Source organism: Oryx dammah, unplaced genomic scaffold, assembly GCF_014754425.2.
Source record: "Oryx dammah isolate SB20612 unplaced genomic scaffold, SCBI_Odam_1.1 HiC_scaffold_21, whole genome shotgun sequence".
NCBI lineage: Eukaryota > Metazoa > Chordata > Mammalia > Artiodactyla > Bovidae > Oryx > Oryx dammah.
Genome location: NW_024070205.1, coordinates 1614886 through 1640212, shown reverse-complemented (window position 1 = coordinate 1640212; position 25327 = coordinate 1614886). Strand labels below are relative to the sequence as shown.

The window sequence follows — 25327 nt, the reverse complement described above, 5'->3', positions numbered from 1 at the left end:
TCCTTCCCTGACTCCATGACCAGTTAGCATTTGGGGTAATCCCTCCACAGTGATAAATACAAGCAACAGTGAATGTGTTTTGCCAAAAAAAAAAATCTTAAATTTCAATTTGACAGTATAATAATATACTGTGGGAATTAAAATGACTGTGTTAAAATAGATTATAAATAGTCTGAAAGATTATATAAAAGTATTTTGAAGAATTGGAGATTTTCTCTTTATTGTAGCATAAGTTAATATGTTGATTAATTCTTTTTGGCAGGTGGGTGAATCAGTCAGTATCAGATGATAACTGGGCTTAAGGAAAATAACTGTGGAGTCACACTTGCTTAAAAGAGATATACTTGGTCGAAAGGTTACATGGCTTAAACAGAAAAATCCATGAAGAAGTAATAATATCAGATTTTCTTCTTAGAAACCATGAAGTTAGAAATGACTACATTAATACTGGTGGGGGGCACACATCACAAAATCTGATACAGTTCATTGAAAGGCAATTATAAAGGTGAAAGCATTATAAAATATAATTACTAAAAGCACTGAAGCACGAAGATATATTTGCAAGAAATTTTGCAAAAAAACTTCAAGTCTAAGGTTTTTGCCCATGTTTGAATTTGTATCCTTGAAGTCAATGTGAAAAACCGCAGAAGTTCTGCAGAGGCTCCTGGAAGTGGGGAATGTGGGTGGCAGCCTTCAATTTTCTGCCAAGGGGTGATTTCATTTCAGTACTGGGCCAGGAGTTTACAGAAAAGCGGGAAAAACACTTAGAAGCCGGTGCTGGGTTTCAGTGGCCACTTGGGTGTATGTCTACATCGCTGCAGTATTAATTGGTCATTGGCGACCCCCCCTGAATTCTGAGGTGGAAAAGGGAAGGCCCTTATATGGTGAAGGAAATGACAACCCACTCCAGTACTCTTGCCTGGAGAATCCCATGGACGAAGGAACCTGGTAGGCTACAGTTCATGGGGTCACAAAGAGTCAGACACGACTGAGCGACTTCACTTTCACTTCACTTTATATGGCAATGCAGGCAGACCATGGCTGGGCTCGAACCCAGGGTCAAAAATGTTTGCGACAGGACAGCCCGGACACGTGTGAAGAGCCCAGACTGCAGCCGTGTGTGGGCCCTGGAGACTTGACTTAAGCCAGGACCAGAGGACGGGGCGTGGGGGGAATGCCATCAGAGTCAACACACGTCACACGTGTCCACTCAGGACTACTACTACTCAGTCGCTTCAGTCGTGTCCGACCCTGTGCGACCCCATAGACGGCAGCCCTCCAGGCTCCGCCGTCCCTGGGATTCTCCAGGCAAGAACACTCAGGACTACTAGGTAAGGCCCTTTGCTAAGATTGCCCGCCTGTGTCCTGTCTGCCTCACCTGCTCTGCTCAGATTCCTTGAGGCAAAGACCCTGGAGTTTTCCCTTTGTGTCACCAACACCTTTGCAGACCAAAACTATTTGAATGATTTGCAAGGATTTAATCATCCTCCAAGGTCCTGCCTAAAGGATAAGAATCTACTTCCCAGTTGCAGGGCGTCAGTAGAGAGAGCTGCTCGCAGGAGCCGTTTGCAGATCCTCTCTGGGGAAGAAAACCACCGAGGGGGCTCCTGGCCCCTAATACTCTCCGCCGTCACACTCTTGTCCCTGCTGAGAGTTGCTGCTGTTCAGTCCCTCAGTCGTGGCCGACTCTGCGACCCCGTGGCCTGAGGCCCGCCGGCATCCTCTGTCCATGGAACTTTCCAGGTAGGAATGCTGGAGTAGGTTGCCTTTCCCTTCTCCAGTACCTGTGCTTTATGCAAGAGTGGGTCATGCAAAAGACGGCACCACAAGGCTGGCCAACCTGTTTCTCTGGAAGGCACCAGATTTAGATCAATGTGGACTTTGGGGATTATTCCCCCAAAAAGCATTACAAATATTTATGGATTAGGATTGAATTTTGAGAACTGTGAAGATGCTACTAATACATTTCCTAAGTCAAATAAAGTTTTAGTATGAATATGGCCGATGCATCTTAGCTCACTTGCTTTTTATAAATAGGCAAGTATCAGTTTGTGTGTCTGTAATCTCTTTAATTACAATTGTCATCTCGTTAGCGAAAAATCAGTATTTAGTTTATCTTTCTATGACTTTTAAAAAGTTACCGTATGCTGGCATCTGAATGTTTGTGTCCTCCCCAAATTCATCTGTTGAGGTGAACAGATGACGGCATGCCAGTTGCCCAACAGATACCCAACGTGACAATACTAGGCGGTAAGATTTGGGGGAGGCGCTGGGGTCCTGAGGGGGGCCCTCGTGGGGGGAATTAGAGTCCTCGTCGAAGAGAGCCCACAGAACTCCCTCACCCCTTCCAGCCTGTGAGGCCATGGTGAGAAGGCACCACCCACGACCCAGGAGCGTGACCTCCCCAGACACCGGATTGCCGCACGGTGACGGTCTTGGGCTTGCCGGCCTCCAGAACCACGAGGACTGAGTTTCTGTTTGCAGAACAACAGTCTGTGGATTTTGTTAGAGCACCAAGAGATGGCTAAGACGCAGTAGTAGCTGAAATGTGTCCTACAGAAGGACGTAGAATCGATGCCCTTTTATGATGTAAAAAAATGAAAACATAGTGTGATAAATTTTTCTTAGCTTCTCTTGTGTTTATCTTTTATGTAGATAGGTCTCATGATGACAAAAAAGAAAAGAAGGACTCATGGGTCAACCATGGAGGATGCTAGGGAACTATGACATAATGAGAAATGGGGATTTGGTCCCTGCCGCGGCTTCTGGGCACAGAGCTCCTAAAACACTTGGAATTTCTGGAGTGTTAGGGTAAAACAAGGCATCTTTGCTTGTTTATAACTAGCCTCTTTCAGCCGCATCTGAGTTCATGTCAATGCCTTGACTTAGAAAAGACCCTAAGGGTGGGACTGAGTGGGCTGGTTGTCAGGGAAACCAGCCTTGGAAGGGATGAGAGGGTCAGACCTCTCAGCCCCACCCACTGACCTAGGGGGATGGGCGAGGGGCTGGAGCTGGACTTCATCACCAACAGGCAGTGATTTAATCAGTTGTGCCCAAGGAAGGAAGCCTCCATAAAGCCCCCACACAGCAGGTTTCTGAGGGCGTCTGAGCTCTCTGCCCCGCCCCCATGCCTGGCCTGCGCGCCTCTTCCTTTTGGCTTTTCCCGGGTTGTGTCTATGACTAACAGCTCGCGTGCTCATGTCCAACTGTGGCCCCTATTCGCTGCAGCCCTCCAAGCTCCTCCGTCCACAGGATTCTCCAGGCAAGAATACTGCAGTGGGTTGCCATCTCCTTCTCCAGGGGATTGTCCTAATCCAGGGATCAAACCTGAGTCTCCTGCGTTGTTAGGTGAATTCTTTACCACTGCACTACGTGGGAAGCCCCCTTATAATAAAGGGGTGATAGTAAGTGGTTCCCTGAGTTCTGTGAGCAAATGGTCAAGCTGAGGAAAGGGTTGTAGCGTCCCCAATTTATAGCTGGTTCCTCAGAAGTACAGGCAGCTGGGATTTGCAGCTAGCATCTCAGGGTGGGGACTGTCTTCTGGGACTGAGACCCTAACCCGTCTGCACTAACTCTGGGCGGTTAGGGTCAGAATTGCATAATAAGACAGAAAATCTCATATATCTGGCTTCAGAAGTATTGTGAGCAGAGAGAAATAGGCATACTTTCCCTTTAGGAACCAACTCATCATTCTGTCAATGATAAATAAAAAGAAAGAATTGAACACTCTCTGTCTTTCCTGTACAAACTGTCCCTGAGGGGGACCACTCGTGGACGGGCCGGTTTCCCTTTGCAGAGACGGCCCAGCTGAGAGTGAAGGGGCCCTGCAGACCCGGAGCATCTCAGGGCTGCAGCCTCCAGTGAAATCGTGGGTGTGAGCGAAGATCACCAATTGCTGCAAAAGGCAAGTGAAGACACAGACAGACCTTCATCACCTGTGAGTCTGCCTGGCCGGGCCCGAAGCCTCTGAACAGTCCCAGCATCGCAGAGTCATGTGTTCCGTGCTTCCCAGTGGAAGTACACAAAACCACTGACTGACACAGTGTCCATGCCAGATTTAGGAACCCAAGTCGGACTGAGCCTCTGGATGTATCATTTCCGGAAGATATAAGAGACAGAGGAGGAGGCTTTTAACCAGCCCCAGCCAGCAGCGTGCAATTACCAAAATTCAGACTGTGGAAAAACTTACAAGAGAAAAATGACAAATACATTTCAGGGGAAAGAAAGTGAGGCCGACAGAAACAGAGGAGGAAGCCATGGTCCAGAAGAGGCAAATAAATTAAACGTAACGTGTGACCCTTTCTTGACTCTTGACCTAAACAAACTGGTCATTAAAAAAAAAAAAAAATTCAAGAACTGCCAAGAAGACTCTCTTCTACAGGCAAAAATAGGATCACAAACCCCACCCACTCTCTTTGGCTTTTTTTTTTTGGCGTAAATCATGTAATTAAAGAGCTGCACCTTTTACTTAAATCTTCTTATAGTGAATAGTGAATATAGTGAAGTTGCTCAGTTGTGTCCAACTCTTTGCGACCCCGTGGACTGTAGCCTACCAGGCTCCTCTGTCCGTGGGATTTTCCAGGCAATAGTCCTGGAATGGATTGCCATTTCCTTCTCCAGGGGATCTTCCCAACCCAGGGATCGAACCGGGGTCTCCCGCATTGTAGACAGACACTTTACTGTCTGCGCCACCAGGGAAGTCTAAATCTTCTTGCCCAGAGTTAACACCCTTTAAACCTCTCAATCACTGATTCTCAGATGGCTGAGATTATGAGCTTGTTTCCCAAGGGTGGGTATCAGTGAGGCATTTAAAGCTTGAAGATGATTTTTTAAAAGTCCCTGGAAAGTGGGCAGTAATACCAAAAAAAAAAAAAAAATGGAGAGAGAAAACTCAGAAATCCAGTATCACCGATTTCAGGAGTGTCCTGAGCTCCCTGGTCTTCTCCCTCTTGGTTCTTCAGAGCAGATGCCAGAAGACGTGATAGGAGTCGGGGAGGGAGCCGGCCTGGTGAAGACGGTGAGGTTCTGGATTTTTGTTTGTTTTGTCTTTAGAATTTTTTTTTTCTGTTTGTCTCAATAGGAATGAACAGGAATTCAAAAGACCAAACATTTCAAACCAAACAGCAAAGCCGTTTGAAGGCAGCCTCCTAGTGGCCAGCGCCTGGTGCCCTGGGGTCACTTCTCAAATTAAGGTGAAAGGTGAAGTCTAAGTGGAGAGGGAAGGAAGGAGAAAGGCCCTTCACAAGCATCCCCGGTAGGTGGCCATCGGCTCCCTCTCTGTGGGAGTGCCTCCAATAGCTGGAAATCTCTGACGCCTCCCACGCTCGGCAGGTGGGTATGAATTTCACCGTGGCATCTCCCAGGACAGTGTTCTCACCCTCCAGAGACCCTGACTCCTACCTGGGGCCTGGGGGTGCCGAGGGGACAGCCCTCTGGTCAGACCATATCAGCAGCTGGGGGCAGGCAAGGCGAGTAGTTGGGGCTTTTCCCTAGATGCCTTGGTGCCTTGTAAGGGAGCCGAAAATGTGATTTCAGTGGTTAGAAAGTGAGAACATATGCTAATATATTTTAAAATGGTTCTGAAACCACTCTCTTAAGGATGAACTTAAGCTTGCTGGGGGAGGAAGGGATAGTTAGGGAATTTGGGATGAACACGTACACACTGCCGTATTTAAGATGGATAACCGGTAAGGACCTAGTGTACAGCACAGGCAACTCGCTCAGCGTTGCGTGGCAGCCTGGGTGGGAGGGGACTGTCGGGGAGAATGGGTGCTTGTCTCTGTGTGGCTGAGTCTCTTCACTGTTCACCTGAAACTATCGCAACGTTGTTAATCAGCTATGCCCCAATACAAAAGAAAAAGGGCTTTAAAAAATAAATAAATGAAATCACTCTCTTAAGTCTTGTCTTCCTCAGGGTAAACATTGCTTGTTCTTTGAAACAATGATAGTACATGCTTATCTATATAAATATAATAAAGAATAAGTATAGATATTAAAAAATATATGTGTACTATTTGAAAAGAGTAGCTAACCAACGCTCACGTATGGTGAAACTATACGTGTCACTTCTACTCACGTCTCATGGGCTGGAACGTTGCCACGTGGCTGCCCCCGCCAGAGGGGGCTGGGAGAGAGAGTGTCCAGGGAGCCAGGGGGGTCAAACCTGCCCTGCTCTGGAATGAGGGGCAGCAGGGTGGGCCTGGGCATCTCTGCTGCGACAGCTCTGAACAGAAGCTGTGTGACCCTGTAGCAACAGTGTGTCCTGGTATCGTCCTCAGGCCCAGCGGCCCGGCCCAGGAAGGATCACAGGGTTGGAGACACAGGGAACGGAGCCAATCCTGACTCCAGAATCACGGGGTTCAGTGCCCACGGGGAGCGCCCTGCACGGTTCAGTCAGAGCAGCGAGAACAGAAGGGGCCCCGGCTGTGCCGAGAAGGAGGCATCTCAGCCCGGCCGGGTCCCTGGTAGGTGATGGTCTCAGGACACTTGAGAGCTCAGACAGGGCCTCAGGCCGCATCTGGACCCCTCAGCAACGGGCGCGCGGGTCCTTCAGCCGCGAGCCCCCAGTGTCCGACTCCGGGGGAGTCCGCCCAGGGCGGGGCTGGGCTGCTCCGAGACCTCACATCTCGTCAGTTCCTCTGTGCCGGTGAAGGTTTCCGTGATGTTACAAAACCAAGTCCTAACGTTCGTTCTTGACGTCTGAGTCTGTCTCTGTTTTGTAACTAGGTTCATCTGCAGCACTTTTTTAGATTCCACACTTATCAGCAATATCATATGATATTTGTCTTACACTACAATGCCATATGATCCAATATAAAATAAAAATTTTAAGAATAAATAAAAATTTAAAAATCAAAATGAAAACCAAAGTCCCCTGTGAAGGGATACTCTTAGTTCAGCACACAGAGGCCCTCGCAGGCACGACTGGACCCTTCAGAACAGCCAGCCTGGTGGTTGACATCGGTGGTCACTGACTCCACGCTGACAGCTGAACAAAGCTTGAATCCGAGGAGCTGCACACCAGGTGAGTAGGCACCAGAGCGCACACCCCAGCGCGACCGGCCTCAACCCAGAGTTTCGCTGAAGCACTCAAATGCACACCCCGGCGTGAAGGTCGCACGTTCCTGGCGGCCTGACGCCCTTCATGGGACCTGCAGTCAGTTCTGTCTGTTTTTTTGAATCTAGTCTTCCTCTCTGTGTGATTGGGGGCCGGGCGGCTCCAGTCTCGAGTCCAGGGGTGACTCGTGACCTAGGGAGCCTCTCGGAGCCCCGTCATCCCTGGACAGCAGACCCTGGATCAGGACTGGCGCCTGACTCATCCCGGCTGCTGGGAAAGCAGGTTCCTTTCATTGTCCTTTCATCTTGGCACATGGAACATGCCAATAAAAGAATTTATTTCTTTAGCCCAGGATCCAGCCACATTCGGTGTCTGCTGTACACTGGGGCTTCTTAGCCAAGAAACCTGGCAAATCCTCTTTCCCATCCCTGTCTTGTTTTTTTCCTTATACCAGCTCGTAGTGGGTTTCTGTAATGTGCAATAGAAAAAAAATCCTAACCAAAACATTTGAAATTATTCCTGAGTCTCCTGAATGGAAATTTACACAATAAACAGTTAAATAATTAATTAAATAAGATAATTAAAAGCCAAGTAAAATACCTGACTAGTTCATATAATTAAATGAATGAACTATTATATAGCAGAATAGACAAAACACCATTGTTCTCTACTGTACTGCCAGAATTTGAAGCCCCAGTCTGATCACAGGCTGGAAGAATTCTTTGTCACACATTTCTGTGTAACAATCTGTATTACCGCAGATTTGAGAGCTTAAAAATTCGGTCATTATCAAGAATTCAGCCTTGAATCTTTCTGGAATGAGGTGGGAATATAAATAAGTTTTAAAAGGCATCACGCCATCCCTTGCTCTTTCTAACAGCTTCTTTTCTAAGAAGTTAGACTCCTTTTACACAGACTCCTTGTCCTCATCCTGTGGTTCTTAAAAAGCACCAACAATAGTTCTTCTTACCACTTAGAGTGAATAAATAATTCAGAGTAAGATAATACCCAGTGGAACTTCAAACTGATAAACTTCTTCCAAGTCCTTGAAGACGGATCTTCAAAAGAGAACACTGAAGGACAATTTTTTGGATTCCTGTGCTGTTTCTAAGTGATATCAAAATAATATAGGACAGTCTTCATGGTGCCTGTTTGGCACAGTCCCGTTTGATCGGTGGGCTGGTGCTGGTGGGTGCCCAGGAGCCCTGCGTGGCACCTGCTGTGAGCCGGGTGCCAGGACAACGGCAGAGGGGCGCTGAAAGTCCTCTGTCCCAGCTCCTCTGCTCATGCACGACCACGGCAAAGTAACTGTAGAGACACGGGGCTTCCCTCCTCTCGCAGATGGGGCGGAACTCCATTCCTCGTTAGTAACCCGTGGAGGTACATAACACGCTCCACAAGAAATTAATCAACCACATTTTATCCAAATCCTTTGGGCTGAAATTCCGCTGTCCTCAGTGGAAAGAGAAAGCTATTGACAGTCATCAGTGTGAGGGTCCTTCATGTATTTGGAACCTACAATTAAACCCTCCACTTTGGGCTAAATATCTCTTTTTAATGATTTTTAAAAAATTGTATATATTTTGATGTGAGCTATTTTTAAAGCCTTTATTGAATTTGTTACAATATCACTTCTGTTTAATGTTTTGCTTTCTTCGGCCACAAGGCGTATGGGATCTCAGCTCCCCGACCAGGGATCAGACTCACAGCCCCTTCATTGGAAGGCGATGTCTTAACCACTGGACCTCCAGGGAAGGCCCTAAAACCATCTTTTAAATGGAAGTATGTGACTCAGATGGTAAAGGGTCAGCCTGCAATTCAGGAGACCTGGGTTTGGTCCCTGGGTCGGGAAGATGCTCTGGAGAAGGGCATGGCAACCCACTCCAGCACTCTTGCCTGGAGAAGCCCCATGGACGGAGGGGCCTGGCAGGCTACAGTCCATGAGCTTGCAAAGAGCCGGACACGACTGAGCAACTAAGCAAGGCATATAGCTGATTTACAACTTGTGTTGGTTTCAATTGTGCAGCACAGTGACTCAACATGTCCAATTGGATATATACACATATATCAGGTCTTTTTTCAGATTCTTCTCCCTTATTGTTTATCACAGGATATTGAATATATTTCCTTGTGCTATATACTAGGTCCTTGTTTATCTCTCCTGTATGCACACGTTAATCCCAAACTCCTAATTTGTCTCTTCCCCCGAGGGGACTACCTTAACCCCTCTCATCTAGTCATTCTCAACCGGGTGATCGGACATTTGGCATAGTCTGCAGACTTTTTTGGTTGTCACAGCTGGAGGGCAAATGCAACTGACATCCAGGGGGTAGAGGCCAGGGTTGCTACTGTGGCGCACAGATGGTGCGTGCACGCACACACACACACAACCCCCCCGCAATGAATCACCCCCACGGTCAACAGTGCCCGTGTTGAGGAACTCTGATACCCCTCTTATTATAGTCTTATTTTCCGGACCCTTAGTAATCCTCTGAATTTGCTTTGCACCTCTTCTCCAACTGGCATTACCCCAGTGGGATCTGGAGCTGTGACTTCACACATGAGCCTGATTGTTACTGAAAACTAAGGACACTTCCTAATTCCCTCTGTCTGTGATACTTGTTAGGGAATAAGCTAAAGTGACTTGTCCTGCGTGGAGGTTATAGACACAGCACTTCTCTGGGGATATAAATGACCCACCTCAAATGTGTCTGGGCATTTGAGTGAATTGCTAGGGGCGCCCAAATTCTGCTCCAGTAAGATCATCAGGGTATCAGAGCCTGATAGCAAAGAAGAGAGGCTCGGGGTGGGGGCAGGAAAGGAAGTCTCCAGGAGCTGTAGCTGGGGAACTAGGGTGACAGAAGCTGAAGGGGGAGCCCCCTGGCTAGTGCTACGTGACAGCCAGAGAAAGGCGCTGGGAGAGGCCGCCCAGCCTCAGCTGCATTTCACTGCAGCCTAGGGACACATGTTTAAGATAAATTTGGGCAAGTTCTTAAACTTTTGTAACTTTTCCAACATTTGTTTATTTTTAGTTCCCTGTTTCTCCATAACATGGACCAGTGAAACCTCTAAAATGAAAAGACTTGTGTCTGCCTTCAAAAATGGCAGGAGTAAAGCCCTTTGAGGGTAATCTCAGAAAAAAAAAAAAAAAAAGATTTCTGGAAGAAGAGGCTGACTGGTCATGGCCAAGAAGGGGAGCCACCCGGGGAGATCCCTGGGCCAGCAAGAGGAGGCCTGGGATAGACAGAGTGCTTCAAGTCTTTGGGGCGGAGCCATTTTCTCTCCACACAATGCTTCACTCGTGAGAGGCTGTAAATGCACCGGTTTCTGACTTGATTAGCATTTTGCTCCTAACTACTGCTCTTAAAGTCAAATTATAGCTTTCTAGAGGATAAAAAAAGAGAGAGAGAGAGAGAGAAAGAAATATGCTGAGGTTTGCACAGAGATCAAATAACCATTATGTTCTAAAAACCATACATTCTGCCGCTTGTGCCGGTTTTATGCCAGGTCCGATGTTTCTCATGATTGCTGTCTGCGTAGAAACCTCGGCCTTGGGGAGCCTGAACACAAGTCGTCTGGTTGGCTGGGCCTCTCTACGAAGTCGATAGTGCATTCCTTGGGGTCTGAGTTCCAAGTATGTTTTTATATGTGGATGACTCATGGAGACCTTATTTGCACACTATCCATTTGGCATGAAAGAGTATCTGGATGAATGTGAAAAAAATCAATTTCACACTGACGCAAGGGGAAAGGGGCAGCTTAGTGTCTCTCACACTCCCTCCACTTCCAACTCCAGGTGGATTCTGACTCCATCTGCCAGGGACCCTCAGTCGGCAGGAGGGGCGGGACCACAGGTCTCTGTGAGCCCTTCTTCAGTGGGGGCAGGGCTGGGCCGGGGGGTGGCTTTATGTTCATAAGGTTGACAGCTTAAGAGAAATTGATCAATTTCTTTAAAATCTCTGATGACCAAAATTCAATCAAGATGAAACCGACAACCTAAATCATTCGATGTGTTTGTGTGCTGAGTCGCTTCAGTTGTGTCCAACTCTGTGCGACCCCGTAGGCTGTAGCCCCCCGAGCTCCTCTGTCCACGGGATTCTGCAGGCAGAAACACTGGAGTGGGTTGTTATTTCCTTCTCCAGCGGGTCTTCCTGACCCAGGGATTGAACCTGCTTCTTTTATGTCTCCTGCATTGGCGGGCAGGTTCTTTACCTCTAGCGCCACCTGCAAGCCCCCTAAATCATTCTATAACCATTAAAAAATTGAATTTCTAATTTAAAAGTCCCCTTAAAGAAATCATCAGTCTCAGATAGCTTCACTGGAGAGTTTCATCAAACATTTAAAAGGAATTAATACCATGGTCTTTTCCAGAAGATAGACACAGAAGGAATCCTTCCTAACTCATGTGTTATGAAGCCAGTATTACTTTAATATGAAGTCAGACAAAGACAGTAAAACAAACGAAAACTGCAAACAAATACCTCTCATGAACTTAGATACAAAATTCCAACAAAATATTAGCAAATTGTTTGCAGCATAGTATTTTAAAAAATGATCCACCATGACCAAGTGGGGTTTACTCTGGGTCTGCGAGACTGGTCCAGCATTTGAAAATCCACCATGTAATCAGCACTACTGCTGCTGCTGCTAAGTCGCTTCAGTCGTGTCCGACTCTGTGCGCTCCCATAGACGGCAGCCCATCAGGCTCCACTGTCCCTGGGATTCTCTAGGCAAGAACACTGGAGTGGGTTGCCATTTCGTTCTCCAGTGCATGAAAGTGAAAAGTGAAAGTGAAGTCGCTCAGTCGAGTCTGACTCTTCGCGACCCCATGGACTGCAGCCCACCGGGCTCCTCTGTCCATGGGATTCTCCAGGCAAGAGGACTGGAGTGGGGTGCCACTGCCTTCTCCAGTAATCAGCACAGCAACAGACTAAAAAAGAAAAATCATGTAATCATGTTGCTCAATTAACAAATAAGAGGCATTTGACAAAACCCAACACCCATTCATGAACAAAAAGCAAAGAAACAAACAGACAAAAAAATCTCAAGATAGAAATTACCTCAACTTCACAAAGACTCTGCAAACTCCTACCGCTAAAATGATACCCATGGTGAAAGACCAAATGCTTTTTCCTTAAGATTGGGAACAAGACAAGGATGTCCACTTATTAGTACACCACTTATTATCACATTATTATTTAACATAGTGCTGGAAAGTCTAACCGCTGCTCTGTGGCAAGAATAAAACAAAAGCATGCCATCTAGAAAATAAGGAATAAAATTATCCCTGTTTGCAGATAGGGCTTCCCCGCTGGCTCAGTGGTAGGGAATCTGCCTGCCAGTGCAGGACACTCAGGTTCAATCCCTGGGTCAGGAGGATCCCGTGGAGGAGAAAATGGCACCCACCCCAGGAGTCTTGCCTGGAGAATCCCAAGGACAGAGAGCCTGGTGCGCTACAGCCCATGGGGTTGCAGAGTCAGATGTGAGTACACACACGCCATTTGCCACAACGTGATTGTCTACATAGAAAACCCCAAGGACACTACAACAAACAAACCCTAGAACTAAGTTCAGCAGAATCACAAGAAGCGAGATCAACGCATGGAAGCCTAGGCAGCTTTATATACTGACAGTGAACACGTGGAGGAGAAGTTCAAAGTGAGATGCCAGTTACAGTCACCGCAAGGAAAATGGAACACCTAGTAACACGTTTAACAAAACGTGTTCATGATCTCTACGCTGAAAATTATAAAATGTTGATGAAATAAAGAAGACCTAAACAGATGTGTGACATCCTGTGTTCATGGGCTGGAGGATCAAACAGTAAAGACATCAACTCTCCCCAATTCATCTACAGCTTCAGCACAGTTCCTATGAAAATCCCAGCAACCTTCTCAGACATAGACAAGCTTATTCTAAAATTTATATGGAACAGGTTCTAGGATAGCTAAACAATATTGACAAGAATAAAAGGGGAAGAATTACCCTGCCTGATGGGAAGGCCTGTAATCTAGCTACAGTGGCGAAGAGACTGTGGGACTTATAGAGGGAAATACACGTAGTTGGGTGGGTTAGAATGGAGAACCCAGAAACAGGCCCATACACGGATGCCCAGGTAGGCTTGACAAAAATGCAAAGGCAATTCCATAGAGGAAGAGTAACCTTTTCAGTGAATGCTGCTAGAACAAATGGACAAGTACAAAAAGAATAATTGGACCTAAATTCACATCTTACACAAAAATTACTACAAGCGGGCATCAGACGTAAACGTAAAGTGTAAAATTATGAAACATTTTGGAAAAAAATAGAAAAAAATCTTTGCGACTTAGGGCTAGGCAGGATGTATGACACCTAAAGTGTTGTATAAATCATAAAAGGAAAAATGAATAACTGCACCGCAACAAAATTTAAAGACTTTTACTCTCCAAAAGCCCACATGAAGAGGATGAAAAGATAAACTATCGGCCAGGGGAAACTATTTTAAAACCACAGTCCATTCTGAAGGAGATCAACCCTGGGATTTCTTTGGAAGGAATGATGCTAAAGCTGAAACTCCAGTACTTGGCCACCTCATGAGAAGAGCTGACTCATTGGAAAAGACTCTGATGCTGGGAGGGATTGGGGGCAGGAGGAGAAGGGGATGACCGAGGATGAGATGGCTGGATGGCATCACGGACTCGATGGACGTGAGTCTGAGTGAACTCCGGGAGATGGTGATGAACAGGGAGGCCTGGCGTGCTGTGATTCATGGGGTCGCAAAGAGTCGGACACGACTGAGCGACTGAACTGAACTGACAAAGGACTAGCAGCTAGAGTGTATAAAGATCCTCTTGAACGCAACAGTTTAAAAAAAAATCGAACAAACCAATTAGAAAATGAGCAGAGACATGAACAAGCATTTTACTAAAGAGGATATATTTGTATCAAACAAGCACATGAAAAGATGTTCAATGTCATTAGTCATCAGGGAAATGCAGATTAAAGCTGTGATGAAATTTCACTGCACACCCAACATCGTTGTGCAAATAAATATCAGTGACGACAGCAGATGCGGATGGGGATGCAGAGAAGCTGGACCACTCCTGCACTGCCGATGGGAGTGTAAGATGGTACAGCCACTTTGGAAAACAGGCTGGCGGTGTCTTGTAAACCTAAATGTGCATTTACTATGCAACCCAGCAATTGCATTCCGGAGCATCCATCCCAGCGAAACAAAAACTCATGGTCACACAAAAGTCTGTGTACGAATGTCCATAGCAACCTTATCCCAGACAGCCGAAGCCTGTAAGTAGCCCAGACACCCTTCAGCAGGTGAGTGACTGAACAAACTGGTAATCCATGCTGTGGACACTACTCAGCCTCGAGCATGGATCAGCTGTTGATACGAGCAAAACAACTTGGGCTGATCTCCAGGGAATTATGCTGAGGGCAGAAAAGTCCATCCCCAAATATTACAAACTATATAATTCCATTTATATGTCATTTTGAAAGGACAAAATTATAGTTCAGCTGTTGCCAGGGCTTAAGAATGAGAGAGATGGGTGGGGAAGGTTGTGAAAGAATAAAATGAACGTTCCTTGTGGTGATGAATTATTCAGTGTCTCCCCTCCCCCAGCTTGACCAGGATGAATTTACACATGTAATAACAGTGTATAGAACTAAACACACAAGTACAAGGAAAATTGGCGGCGCCTGTATTGTACAATGTCCATGCCCTCCTTTGGATACTGTGCTACAGTTTTTCGTAATGTTGCCATTGAAGAAACTGGGTAAAAGTCTATGGGATCTCTGTGTATTATTGCTTAAGATTGCATGCTAATCTATCATTATCTCAATTAAATTTTCAATAAAAAAGAATCGCTTCTAATATTTTTCAGTATTTCAAAGGCCACTAAAAATGAGAGAAATAGATGCCATTTGTTATTGGAGACATGGAGCTATATTTTTAAAGGCATAGGACCTATATGAAGAAAACTAAAAGCTTATTGAAGGGCTTGGATCACCATCTGAACAAAATGGATCAATTTATCATGTCCTTGAGTGGGAAGACATTTTAGAAACGACAAATCTCTCAAAATTAAGACAGAAATTCAGTGCAATCCAGTTAGAATTCTCGCCAAGATTTGTGGTTGTTGTTTTAAGCGGGGGTGGATGTAGGATCAAAATATCTGAGAACTCACAGGGAAGAATAAAGCTCCAGACCATGGAAAGCACGTAAAATGAAAGCTAGTGATGGAGAGCTTGCCTCCCCTGGCGTCAGAACGCAGCCACAAGACCGCTGCAATCTGGTCGCTCTGGCGCTGCTCTGGGACCAGTCAGGTCAGTAGAGGACGTCAGAGCCCAGAACCGTCCCCGGGGCGCAGGTGGACTTGACGTGAGCAGAGGTGGCATCTCCACTTGGAGGGAAAGAAGCGTCTATTGCTATATGATGCCAGCGAGACTGGTCCTACATCTGGAAAGAATACCATCATACTCTATGCCATGGTGTGTAAGGTTGTAAAACAACAAAAATCCCATGAGAAGAGTTGGGCTACAATATGTGGACTGAGAATGAGAGACCTTCTCAGCTAAGATAGGAAATCCAGATGTTGGTTTTCAAAAAGACGTTTTCAGCAGTACAAAGATTAGAAACATTTGAATGGCAGGCGATTGCAAATACAAATCTACAAATAAATAATGGAGTAGAAAACTCACTCGCGATGCTTCTGACAAGAAAAGGGCTAATGTCTATAATATGCAAAGAGCTATAACAGACTGGGGAGGAAACCCCACACTGCACACACAAGCCCCCAGTGGGCAGATTACGTTCCCCTCGTCAAACAGCAAATGCAGGGAGCCAAAAATATATGCAGACATGCTCAGACTTTCTAGTGGTCAGGGAAATGCTGATTAAAAGGACTAACATATTCTAGCCATTAGACTGTCAAATGTTAAAAGGTATAATAACACCTATTTCTGGTTGGGACTGGGGAAAAATATTTCTGGTGGAAATGTAAAGTCTTTTGGAAAGGAATCTGGTAATATCTCTTAAAATGGAAACTACATACATCTTCAACCCTGCAATCCTTCTGGGAATCTATTTCCCAAAAGTAAAAGTCCCCAACACAAATCTGAAAAAGAATATATATATATATATTCACACTCTGTGCTGTACATTGGAAACTAATACAACATTGTAAGTCAAGTATACTTCAATTTCTAAAAGTCTCCAGGGTATATGTACAATGATGTCCATTGTAGCGTCGTTTATAGTGAAAAAGATCTGAAACAAAGTGCATGTCAACTACGCTATGGAATATTATGCAGCCATGAAGAAGAATGACTTAGCATTCTGCCAGTCAGCATAACGGAATTTGGATGAGACATTATTGCATGAGAAAACTAAGATATGAGAGCAGAGTATATAACAATCTCATTTTTATAAAGAAAATAATGATTTTCAATCTACCTATCTTAGTATATGAATATATACTAAGGTTATATGAATATATACTAAGGTCATATGAATCTGGAGAAAAACCCAGAAAAGTATGTATCATCTTGTTTGCACAAATTCCCTGGAGAAGAAACGTGTGGGCAGAAGGATCAGGGAAGAGGGGAGGAGAAGAGGAGAGGATGCAAATAAATAAGATGGAAATTCTGAGCAAACTGAACATGTTCTAGGCTATATGGAACATCTCTAGCATAGCTTTTTCTCTTCTATGTAAAATAATGCATATGAGAAACAATTATGTATGAAGAAATTAACATTATTGTAGACCTACTAACTTGCAGAGAAATCTATGATAAACTGTCTGATGAAAAAAGTAAGTTGGGGGACGTCCCTGGCGGTCCAGTGGTTAAGACTCCATCTGCCAGTGCAAGAGGTGTGAGTTCGATACCTGGTCGGGGAGCTAAGATCCCGCATGTGTCACGTCCAAAAAATCAAAAAGCATTAAACAGAAGCAGTGTTGTAATAAATTCAGTGTGGTGGTGGTGACGGTCACTAACTCGTGTCCGACTCTTACGACCCCATGAACTGTAGCCTGCTGGGCTCCTCTGTCCACAGGATTTACCAGGCCAGAATGCTGGAGTGGGTTGCCGTTTCCTTCTCCAGGGGATCTTCCCGACCCAGGGACCAAATCCACGCCTCCTGCCTTGGCAGGTGGATCCTTTTATTGACTAAGCTATTAAAAATGACCCACATCAAAACATGTTTTTTAAAAAAGTAGGTTGGGACGCAAGGGCCGGGGGCCTTCCAGTGGGCATCCAGTCCTGTGAGCATCCGAAGCCACAGGAAGTATGATAAGAGATAGCCCCTCAACGTATCCGAGCATATATTTGTCTGTGTATTAACAAAATATTGACATCGGTTATCTCAGGCGAGGAGCAGTGAACAGATGGCGTGGGGCAGAGGTGGAAAAGAGGAGACACCCAGCTTTGTTTGCTCCATGTTATTTTATCTGTTATTAGAAGCATGGGCTCCTGCTCTAATGCTCAAAACGTTTAGAAAAAATTTAAAAACACAAAGCCCAAGTTTTCCCACATGGCTCCTCAGATGTCTGCCATGAACTGCACGGAGAACACACTCCAACACACACCAAATACTCATCGTGAAGACGGGATGCAAGCATTCGAGGCTAAAAGTGGGTCTACTTTGGGGACCACAACTTAGGAGAGAAAATAATACCCAAATTTAGGTGATAAATGTTTATTTAAGCTCATCTTGAAAGAATATTAGACAGCAACTGCTAGAAGATAAAACATCAGAACAATCCCCAGGGCAAAGCTGGAACGAGGTAGATGGAGTCCTACCGACATGGAAATGCGATACCCACAAAGCAAGGAGACGAAACCGCAGCCCTTAGGGCCTGTGAGTGCTCGCGTGAGTTCAGGCAGCCGCAGCCCAACAAGCCAGCACGCCCAAGGCGCCATTTAGGACGGCGGGCAGAGGCTCACAGACAGACCGCTAGGCTCCCAGGCAAAGTGCAGTGCAGAACACTGGTCTGTTGCCCGTCCCTCAAGTCTTCCTCTTCCTCAGACTCCCAGTGCCCGTGTCAGGGTGTGAAAGGAGAGTTTTCAGCCAAAGCCTCAAGGCAGGGACAACGGATGATAAACGCACCCATATTTAAGAAAGAGACTACAGCCATCATTGCAGGACTAACTAGGAGGTGACCAAACGGATCCATCAGTAATCAGTACCATCCCCTGTGTCCAACCTTTATGGGAGGCTCATCAGTGAGATTCCTGGAAGTCGGGGAACTCACGTGAGTAGAAAGTCTCATGGTGTTCCTTCCCTCTCACCTCCAAACCAAAGAAGGGATCTCAGTCCACCCGTTTGTAGAGACTGGCGCTGTCTGCAAGGGGGGCACTTTGCATCTCACACTCCAGCTGGAGGTTTTCCCACAATAATGGAACATAACTTTGGGGGAAAAAATGTCCGCAGCAAATTGGATCAGACAGGATGAAGGTGAGGAGGTGAGCTGGAACTGCCCATGGATTCAGGGCAGGGAAAAAAGGCAGCTTGCTGTTCTGGGGAGCAGCCATCCGTTTCTGGAACAAAGATGTGCAGTGTTCCCTGTGGACCACTGGGTACATCGGGGAGTAGCTGGGAAGGACGGCCTTGGGAGGACCCCATCCGAGAGAGCTGCCTGCCTGGATCCCAACAGAGGGAGGCAGTGGGCGATCAGCCAGGAACAGTGCTGTGTCAGGACAGCCAGCAGGACATTCAGAGACCTTGCTGCCGTGCCGTGGAGAGGAGCCAGCCTTTGGATGCCAGCCGCGTGTTAGGTGGCCAAATGAGAACTACAAACATCCCGGCGGTGGATGCGTCCTCCCCTGTAAGCCTCCCTCTGCCCTCATCTCCAACCCTAAAGCAGCCCAGAGCCGCAGTGGGGAGGGGCCGGAGCAGCACAGACCAGCCCCCCACCCAGGGCCGGCTCCCAAACCTCGGGTCTCCCCGAGCTGAGGGCGAGAGACGAGCTCTGACTTCATGGGGGACTGGCGTGTTTATTTAGGTTTAGTCAAAGCCCTAAGTCTGCCCGGAAAGCTGCTCAAAAAGTCACTCAAGGGGTGAAGAAGGGAAATCCTATTTCGAGCGTGTTTTCAGGAGGTACTGGTGAGTTAAATCACTTCCTAATTGCATCCACCCAAGTTCAGCCCATTTGGTGCCCATGAAGTCGTCTGCCCTCAGCTGGCATTCAAGGACCTCTACCACGGGGCCCTTGCATGCTCTTTAAGTTGATTTTTTTAAATGACTGGTTCCCTCTCTTCCAACGTACATCGCAAGGGTGCCCCACACCCATGCCATCTCGCTCCGCCGTCACACCTTCCTTGCCTCCTTTCTGCTTGTCTACACCCCAGTGTTCTTTGAAGGTTTCCCCCCAAGCCACGCCTCCTCCACCACGTCTGACCAACCAGCCAGATGCTTCAGAATCCCTCCTTCCTCTGAGCTCTGTGCTGCTGATCAGCAATAGAGTAAGAAATTCCACGCCCTTAGTTCACACGACCCGCATTGCGTTTGACAAATGTGTCCACCATACGCGTTGCCTTGTTACTTTACTTTGTCAGCTTCTTTCCTTCACGCCCTGCATCTCATCAGAAGCTCCTTGTTTCCGTGGTGATTATTTGCTCGTTTGTTTTGGTCTTGTGTCTCCAGACTGTAGAAGGTTCTCGGGACTGTTTGGTGGTGGTGTTGATGTTGCTAATCCAGGGCTTTCCCACCTCCTATGTGGGAAAGTGCTCATTGCCCCGAAGTTATCATCTGGACCGCCCAGCTCTGAGATATACCAACACAAACCGAAACACAGGACCGGTCATTTTACAGCTGCTTCTAAAAGGCCAGACTGACTAACTGTGTTTCCACTGAAGGAATTTCCTGGCTGAAGGCGCGAAGCGTTTCAACACAGAAGAGCCAGGAAATAGGAAAGAGGGCAGAGCTTCAAACCATGGGAGGCAGGGCAGAGCGCCACTGGCTCACTTCCTGTTTGGCTAGCAATCTGTGGGCAAGGATTCTAAAGGGCTTTGTGCCATTTTCTCTATTTTTGAAATGGGAACAACAACATATTTTCGTCGGCATAATCACTAAGCTTATTAGTAGAACCAAATGGGATAATGTGAACTGCTTTGCTCTGTAACTTAATGTCATTAGCCCTTTAAAACGTCATTTCTGGAGAGAGACAGAAATGACCTAAAAGAACATCAGCTTTTCAGAGAAAAACTTTCATTTTGCACTGCTGTCAATTTAAAAATCAAGATGTTGGGAACTTTCCTAGCAGTCCAGTGGTTAAGACTCTACAGTTCCAATTCAGAGAGCTCGAGTTCAACCCCTTATTGGGGAACAAGGATCCCACATACCTCTGGGCATGACCAAAAAAATTAAAATACAGTCCTGATAAGTTTTATAATAAAGAAACCTAAAAAAAAAAAATCAAGATGTCAGTCCTTTAGAAATCAAATAGCTGGGCCATGAATCAGTAATGACTCATTTCAAAGATTTAAATAAACGTAAAGAAATCATAACCCAAAGGCCCCGCTTTCTCTAAAGGCTGAGACTTGTATACTAACTTCTGTTTTCCAGTTCTCTCTCTGGTAGTCACCAGGAGTCTTCTGTGCCCTATGCCAGCCAAGGCACTTCAACTACAAGATCAACATTCTTCCCCAAAGAAGCAAATAGCCATGCTTTGTCTCTAGAAACTGCCAAATGAAAGGTCATGAGGTTATCCAGCGGGTCTTAATCCTGGTGGGATTTGATTGCCATGCTAATTCTCTGGCTACTTTAGGAAGATGAGACTAGAAATGGAATTGTCTAGATCAGCTGTCATCACCTGGATCTGAATTTGCTTATTCCACAGATAAATCAGCCAACCCTTTATTTCCTCTTGCTTGTTTAAAACGAATTCGGAGGGTTTAGAGGAGCCTGTGCAACTGTGATCCTTGTTCCCAGTGGTGAAAAGCCCAGGCTGTGACCTCAGTGAGGAACACGGGAGGGACCAGGTATGCCGGGCAGGCATAGCTGCCTGGGGTGTAAGTGGAGGGCAGTTGGGGCCGGAGGCTGGGGACCCATGAGGGGTCCTGGGGAGAAGGGATGGACAGCCAGGCAGGGTCAGTACATGTATGATGACAAGTATTTAATTTTCCCAGGGAAAGATTTCTTTGTAAAATTGGAGCCTGTCTTCTATTTCCAGATATGGTGGTTTGGAAAAAGAACCCATCGTATCCCTCAGACTTGCGTTTAATCTCATGAAACTCCAGCGATAAATCAACTCAAAAATTAATAGTTTCTTTCCTGAGAGCTTGGTGAGTGAAAATGATTCTAAGCTTTTCAGATAATTGTTGGAAAAAAATCACCTAATCTTGAGCCTTGAGCCTAGTTGTTAGATGTGAATACAAAATTAAAGAGTTTCCTTACATGCATGTTCAGGTTTATGCTGTAATTAAGCTGGAGATGTAGAAGCATGACCACCTGAGGGTGACAGGCAGCTGTTTAGGCCCCACTGACTGAGGACTCCTACATTCGAGTCTCATTTCTGAGACTCCCAACAGCACTGCGTGATCTACACACAAAATCTGAGCGAGTCTACCTTTTCCAAATGATACCAACCCCAAAGCCCCCTTTTATTCCTGGAGGTCAGCGTGTCCACTTGTGGGGACTGTCCTGACCTTTGCAGCCAATGAGACTCTCCCTCTTAGAGATTTGAAGTTAAGCTGCTGGTCAACCTCTGTGAGCTGCATGCAATGAGGTGCTGTCTGAAAGCAGGATTGGGAGCATGTATTTGACCATGAGCACAAGGAAAGAGGTCTGGGGAGAGAGAGAAAGGTGTGATGAACACAGGAAGCTGCAGAGTCCCCGAGTACAAATGTAGACACTTATTTTTCAGTTTTCTTGTTTAGTTGTTTAATTCTTCATGTTGCTGCATTCTTGAGGTTCCTCGTGATAAACCTAATCACATATAATAAACCCTTTGTATAGCATATTTTCCAGATAGCTTGAGTAGATTTCTATTGCTCAAAACCAAAATATCTGATTAAGAAATCCTGCCATGTCATCGCAGCTGAACATTTAGAAGTTGATTTCACCCAAGCATCACTGAAGGACTTACGACAGTTTTTATTGCTAGTGTAAATGTTTTGTAGGCAAATTTACACCTAAATGCAAGTATTGGACATTGATTATTAACAGAATGATTATCATTTCATGTATCTTATTTGAAACACTTTCTATAAAATGTTTAAAACACTATGTTATTGATTTGCCTATCAAAATTTTCCTCTCTGAATATTGAATGAGTTCTAATTTCACAGTTCCTTTAAGAGATACTTAGAATTTAGGCAAAACAATTATAATTGATATTTAATTTTTAAGACTGAGTTACAGAATGCATTAAGATGATTTCCTCATCTACTTTACATTACAGATGTTATCGAGATGGAGGCCTCTTGCTCACATTAGAGCAGCAGCAGGACGCTAGTGTTTTGCGTGAGCTCCCCTGGTGGCTCAGTCCCGGTCGGGAAGCTCCCCCGGAGGAGGGCATGGCAACCCACCCCAGAGTTCTTGCTGCAGAAGCCCGTGGGCAGGGGAGCCTGCTGCGCCGCAGTCCCTGGGGCCACAGAGTCAGGCAGTACTGAGCGCGCGCATGCGCAGTGCTGGGTGTCCTGGTTGTCTTGGTTCATTCTCAGATCTTCATACCAGATTTATTAGGAGACGTTTACCAAATGTTTCTGATAAATTCTCTAAATTTAAATAAATATAAAAATAACCTTGCATCATTTACCTTACCTCTCACTGCTTATATTGCATTTTTTCCTCCAGCCTTTTTTATGGCTTATTTGAAGATGGGGTCTTTAGGGAAAAATTAAGGTTAAATGAGGTCATAAGGGTGGGGCCCTGAGCTGATAGAATTAGTTTCTTTTTAAGAAGAGACATCAGGGGGCTTGTGTGTGCGTTGTGCGTGTGTTATGTGTGTGTGTGTGTGTGCGTGTTTGTGTGTTTTGTGTGTGTGTGTGCGTGCATGCACGTGTTTGGGCACCAAGGAAGAGCGCGTGTGAAGATACAGCAGGAAAACATCTGTCTGCAGGCCAGGCAGACAGCCCTCACCAGAAACCAAGCCATCTGGAGCCTCGATCATGGACTGCTCTCCTCCAGAGCTCGGAGAAGAGACGATTCTGTTGCTTAAGCCAGCCAGTGGACCGTGCTTGCTCTGGCAGCCCGGGCAGACCGCTGCGCGCTGCACACGACGGAGAACGAAAGCTGTTAGGGCGGAGGACGTGGTCGTCCACTGCTCGTATTCTATCGTATTAGAAACTTAAGCCTCAGCAGTCAGAGATGAAAAAAGAAAAGCGAAACGTTGGGAAAAAAAAGAAAAAAACTCCAATAACTCCCAAATGACGAATTATCACAGTCAGCGCAGAAAGTCCAGAGAATCAACAAGTTACTAGAACTAATGGTAGAGTTTTAAAACCTGAATTTCTTTCTTCTTCCATGAGACACGTTCAGTCACATCTGACTCTTGGTGACCCCGTGGCCTGTAGCCCACCAGGCTCCTCTATCCATGCGATTTCCCAGGCACGAGCACTGAAGCGGGCTGCCATTCCTCCTCCAGGGGATCCTTCCGACCCGGGGACTGAACCCATGCCTCCTGTATCTCCTGTACGGGAGGTGGATTCTTTACCCCTGAGCCACTTGAGAAGGCCCAGTCCCCAGACCCATAAGATTCTTTGCCGTAAATCTAATAAAACATGTTGGGGACCTTTTAAAAAAATCTGAACCTAGTTAAAATAAATTAAAAAGTCATAAAAGTAGAGCTATATCTTATTTATTGATAAGATAAATAAGAATTATTTAAATAGCCTTATTTAAATAAGATTCAATATTGTAAAAAAGTCTCATTCTCTTCCAATTAATCTCTGAACTCACTATATTTCCAACCAAAATCTCTACAGAGTTTTTGCAAATGAACTCTAAAATTTACATGAAAAAATGCTTTCAAAGAATAAAGAACAAGGTAAAGGAATTTCCCCTGCCATGTAAGAAAGCTTGTTATAAGTTATGATAATTAAGTGTGGCTGTTACAATTAATATCAGTTCAGTAATAGGAAAATAGACCAATAACAGCAAACAAAGGTTTACAAAATGAAACCGTTCCTACATGGAAAGTGTATATGACGTTACAAATTTGGGGGGGGAAGGGACAAATGCTTCAATAAATGGTGGTGTAAAGTCTGATTAATCATGTGGGGAAAAATTACCTACCTACCTCATGCAATGCACAAAGGGAAAATCTAAGCAGAGACAACTCAAAAGCCAAATGGGCAGAGGATACAAATAGACAGGTCACAGAAGAAATTCCATTAACATGAAACAAAAGCACTCCCATTCACTTGCAGTCAGAGAAACACAAATTATAATGGAAGTGAAGTGGCAGTTACATAGTTGGATCAGGAAGAATGTGAACATCAGATGATGTCAAGGGCTGGTATAGACAGGGAGCGGAGAAAGCCACACTTCGGAGAACACGGAGAAATACAGGTTTAGGTTGAAAGGGCGCATCTTCATCTCAGCAACTCTCACACACGTGCCCGAGTAAATAAGTATAAGAACATTGTGTTCATAACACTGTTTGCAACAGCAAGCAACTAGAAACCACCTAAATATCCACTAATAGTAAAATGGATTCATAAACTGAGATTGTTTTTGTTCAGTTGCTCAGTCGTGTCCTTGTCTTTCAGTATATCCAGGAGTTTGCTCAAACTCACGTCCATTGAATCAGTGATGCCATCCAACCATCTCATCCTCTGTCGCCCCCTTCTCTTTCTGCCCTTAATCTTTTCCAGGATCAGGGGCTTTTCCAGTGAGTCAGCTCTTCACATCCGGTGGCCAAAGTATTAGAACTTTAGCTTCCGTATCAGTCCTTCCAATGAATATTCAGGGTTGATTTCCTTTAGGATGGACTGTTTTGATCTCCTTGCTGCCCAAGGGACTCTCAAGAGTCTTCTCCAGCACCACAGTTCGAAAGCATTAATTCTTTGGTGCTCAACCTTCTCTGTGGTCCAACTCTCACATCCATATATGACTACTGGAAAAACCCTAGCTTTGACTATAGGGATCTTTGTTGGCAAAGTGATGTCTCTGCTCTTTTAATATACTGTCCAGGTTTGTTCTAGCTTTCCTTCCAAGGAACAAGTGTCTTTTAATTTCATGGCTGCAGTCACCATCTACAGTAATTTTGGAATCCAAGAAAATAAAGTCTGTCACTGTTTCCATTTTTTTTTTCCCATCTATTTGCCATGAGG

At 45.6% G+C, this 25327-nt stretch overlaps 2 long non-coding RNA genes across 2 annotated transcripts; one reads left to right on the top strand and one right to left on the bottom strand.

The window, feature by feature from the left end:
• The first annotated feature begins 1772 nt into the window (after positions 1 to 1772).
• LOC120880107 lies at positions 1773 to 2619 on the top strand. Its single transcript, XR_005724961.1, has 2 exons — positions 1773 to 2250; positions 2352 to 2619. It is a non-coding gene; the product is annotated as an uncharacterized LOC120880107 (long non-coding RNA).
• An 8844-nt stretch (positions 2620 to 11463) lies between these two features.
• On the bottom strand, positions 11464 to 19949 carry LOC120880106. Its single transcript, XR_005724960.1, has 2 exons — positions 19599 to 19949; positions 11464 to 11987 (listed from the first exon to the last, which is right to left on the bottom strand). It is a non-coding gene; the product is annotated as an uncharacterized LOC120880106 (long non-coding RNA).
• Positions 19950 to 25327: the final 5378 nt, after the last annotated feature.